The 4335-nt window shown below is 44.1% G+C and overlaps 1 non-coding gene across 1 annotated transcript; it reads left to right on the forward strand.

The window, feature by feature from the left end:
* Positions 1-543: 543 nt before the first annotated feature.
* LOC138441958 (U6 spliceosomal RNA) lies at positions 544-650 on the forward strand. The gene has a single exon (XR_011257516.1). It is a non-coding gene; the product is annotated as a U6 spliceosomal RNA (small nuclear RNA).
* The last annotated feature ends 3685 nt before the right edge of the window (positions 651-4335 follow it).

The following is a 4335-nucleotide window of genomic DNA, read 5'->3' on the forward strand; positions in this document are numbered from 1 at the left end:
TCACTGCCACTAAGGGTACCTGGGAAGCCCCCAATTGCATATATATATATACATATTAATATGAGATGGTTGGATGGCAATAACGACTCAGTAGACATGAGTGTGAGGAAACTCCAGGAGTTGCTGATGGACAGGGAGGCCTGGCGTGCTGCAGTCCATGGGGTCACAAAGAGTTTTACACGACTGAGCGACGGAACTGAACTGAACTGAACTGAGACATATGCGTGACACACATATATAATCATTTATATATAAAATCATTGTATATATAATCCTTTAGAACTTCCCTCATGGCACAGTGGATGGGAATCTGCCTGCCAATGCTGGGGACACGGGTTTGATCCCTGGTCTCAGAATATTCCACATGCCATGGGGAGCAACTACTGTGCCACACACATGGAGCCCGTGTGCCACAGCTACTGAAGCCCACGCTATCGTGCCCAGGAGCTGCAACTACGGAGCCCACATGCCGCAGCTCCTGAAGCTGACTTGCCTAGAGCCCGTGCTCTGCAGCAAGAGAAGCCGCCGAGAAACTCCGAGCATGTGCTCGCTTCGGCAGCACATATACTAAAACTGGACCGATACAGAGAAGATTAGCATGGCCCCTGCGCAAGGATGACAGGCAAATTCATGAAGCATTCCATATTTTTAGCAAATGAAACAATTGACAAAGGATTAATTCCCAAAAGAAACAAGCAGCTCATACAGCTCAATACCAGAAAAACAAACAACCCAATCAAAAAGTGGGAAAAAGACCTAAACAGACATTTATCCAAAGAAGACATACAGATGTCTTCTTGCTGAAAAGATGCTCAACATCGCTCATTATTAGAGAAATGCAAATCAAAACTACAATGATATATCACCTCACACTGATCAGAATGGCCATCATCAAAAAGTCTGCAAACAATAAATGCTGGAGAGAGTGTGGAGAAAGGGGAACACACTTACACTGTTGGTGGGGGTGTAAATTGATACAGCCACTATGGAAGAAGGTATGGAGATTCCTTAAAAAACTAGGAATAAAACCACAATATGACCCAGCAGTCCCACTCCTAGGCATATACCCTGAGGAAACCAAAACTGAAAAAGAGACATGTATTCCATTGTTCATTGCAGCACTGCTTACAATAGCTAGAACATGGAAGCAACCTAGACGCCCATCGACAGATGAATGGATAAAGAAGTTGTGGTACATATACCCAATGGAATATTACTCAGCCATAAAAAGGAATGCATTTGAGTCCATTCTAATGAGGTGGATGAACCTAGAACCTATTATACAGAGTGAAGTAAGTCAGAAAGACAAAGATAAATATTGTATTCTAACGCATATATACAGAATCTAGAAAAATGGTACTAAAGAATTTACTTACAGGGCAGCAATGCAGAAACAGACATAGAGAATAGACTTATGGTCGTGGGGAGAGGGGAGCAGAGGGTGAGATGTATGGAAAGAGTAATGTGGGAACTTAGATTACCATATGTAAAATAGATAGCCAATGGGAATTTGCTATATGGCTGAGGAAACTCAAACAGGGATTCTTTATCAACCTAGAGGGGTGGGATGGGGAGGGAGATGGGAGGGAGGTTCAAAAGGGAGGGGATATGTGTATACCTATGGCTGATTCATTTGGAGAAGGCAATGGCACCCCACTCCAGTACTCTTGCCTGGAAAACCCCATGGATGGAGGAGCCTGGTAGGCTGCAGTCCATGGAATCGTGAACAGTCGGACACGACTGAGCAACTTCACTTTTACTTTTCACTTTCATGCATTGGAGAAGGAAATGGCAACCCACTCCAGTATTCTTGCCTAGAGAATCCCAGGGATGGGGGAGCCTGGTGGGCTGTCTATGGGGTCGCACAGAGTTGGACACGACTGAAGTGACTTAGCGGCAGCAGCATGGCTGATTCATGCTGAGGTTCGACAGAAAACAACAAAATTCTGTACAGCAATTATCCTTCAATAAAAAGATAAATTAATTTTTTAAAAAAAGTCTGAGCACTGCAACGAGGAGCAGCTCCTGTTTGCTGCAACTGGAGAAAGTCCAGGCATAGCAAAAGACCCAGCACAGTCAAACGTAAAAATAAATAAAACACACAACAGTGCTATATATAATTATTTATATAAGTAATCATTTTATATAATCATTATATATATTTATATATATAAGGCAATGGCAACCCACTCCAGTACCCTCGTCTGGAAAATCCCATGGACAGAGGAGCCTGGTAGGCTGCAGTCCATGGGGTCTCAAGCAGTCGGACACGACTGAGCGACTTCACTTTCACTTTTCATTTTCATGCATTGGAGAAGGCAATGGCAACCCACTCCAGTGTTCTTGACTGGAGAATCCCAGGGATGGCAGAGCCTGGTGGGCTGCAGTCCATGGGGTCACACAGAGTCGAATACGACTGAAGCGACTTAGCAGCATATATATATATATAAATTTACTTAATCCTCACAAGAACCCTGAGTAAGTTACAAAAGAGCATATGGAGGCTCCAAGAAGTAGAGAAATTTAAACAGCGTGACTCCATCCTCGGGGCAATATATGCTTTTGTGGCAGGAACACAAAGGACCTTGAAATTTCTGCAGACAGATTAAAGGGAGACCTGGGTAAAACTGTCCCAGAATTCTTGCCCAGGCTTGAGCCCTCCAGGAATGTTCTTTTCAGGGTTTTTGTAGCCCTTTTCCAGGCCTGTCCCTATATCTCCATACAACTAGCTCTGAACACATGTTAAGTAAGCTGAGTCCTCTCTGAAAGACAGTCTCTTCCTGGTAACCCTTTCCAGGGCTGTTGAGCAGAACAAGCCACCTACCACCAGATGGATCAGAGAAAGCTGGGCTTGCAACAGAAACTGAGTCTGTGAGGTCTCTTAAGTTTTCAGAAGAGAAATCAAACTTAGTGCTCCTGACTTTGAGGGGGGAAAAAAAGGAGCATATGTTAATATGTTAGAAGGAATGGAATGGAGGGTGACATATTCATAAATGTTGCAACTCCCAGAACTTGCCCATCCTTGTCAATTTCTGCAGGTAAGATTATTCATGATTTCATTTTGACCCTGACACTGAACCTGCCAAGTAAAGGAAGTAGGCATTAGTTTCTCCCTGGTTTTTACCTCCTTCCCCCACTCTGCCCTCTCATCCGCTACCTTGAGGCTTATGGGATCTCACTTCCCTGACCAGGTATGGAACCCACTCCCTCTTCAGTGAAAACATGGCATCCTAACCACTTGACCATGAGGGAAGTCCCAGTGTCCCATTTTTTTAATTGGCAAAGCTAAGGGACTCGCCCAAATTCTGTATGATTCAGAAGCTGGGGCTCTATACTGCCAGACACTGTCTATAAGTTTCTTCTCCTGGGTTAATCACTGTTTTTCTTTCTGAGAGTTCAGTTATCTCCTCTCTGCCTCTTTTCTGCCTTCTCTCCTGGGTTTCTCCCAAAGCCTGCTGAGAGGGTAGTATGCCTGCCAAGCTCAGTTTGTAAAACCTCAGAGAACTCTGTTCATTCCAGAGAGAACCCTCCCAAACTGCCAGACCCTTTGTAGGAGGGCTTTTTGGCAAGGGACCCTGGCAAGTTCATCAATCTCCACCAAAGAGACACCCTGATTCTTAAAAGCTGTTCACCATCAGCTCTTGGTGGTTTCGGCATTCAGGTTCAGCTCTGAAATCTCTAGTTTGTTTTGATTTGGCTTTGGGGAGAGGAAGTGGCCATGGCCACTCTGTTTGTTCAACCCTTTCTCTGAATAAGATAAATCAATATTTATGTCCAGACCCCATGTATGAGGTCAGTTGATTTCAGAGATGTTTTGGCCCATAATTCATCCAAGTGCTGGATCCCACAAAACAAAATCAGTCTTTGCCAGTACTTTTGTGATCATTTTATTTAAATGCATCACTGCTAACAGTTTTATGGGGAAATTTGGAAGAACCCTCTAAAACTATATATGATGAAATAGTTAAAATCTATAAACAGTTCCTAGGCAAGTAGAGAAAAGTGGTGGGGGTTAAGTTTCCAACATCTCTAGTTTTTGGTTTTGAGTCAGAGGGGAGATGTCATTAGCCAATTAGACGATTTGGAAGGGCAGATCGAATCTTCTTTGGGCACCAAAGGGAACATAACAATCAAAATTTGAGAGAAATTTAAAGGAGATGCGGGATTTCATTTTGAGGGTGGGCATGGGGGCGGCTCAGCTCTTTCTGCGACAAACCCTGTAGCCTGTCCGGGACCAGCTCTGGAAAGAACTGGAATCTGAATCAGGGCTTCATGGGTTAAGGAGCCCATGTCACATCGGCCGTTTGAAACTCCTCCTCTCCAAACTCCTCCTCT

Source organism: Ovis canadensis, chromosome 5, assembly GCF_042477335.2.
Source record: "Ovis canadensis isolate MfBH-ARS-UI-01 breed Bighorn chromosome 5, ARS-UI_OviCan_v2, whole genome shotgun sequence".
In the NCBI taxonomy this organism is placed as follows: Eukaryota; Metazoa; Chordata; class Mammalia; order Artiodactyla; family Bovidae; genus Ovis; species Ovis canadensis.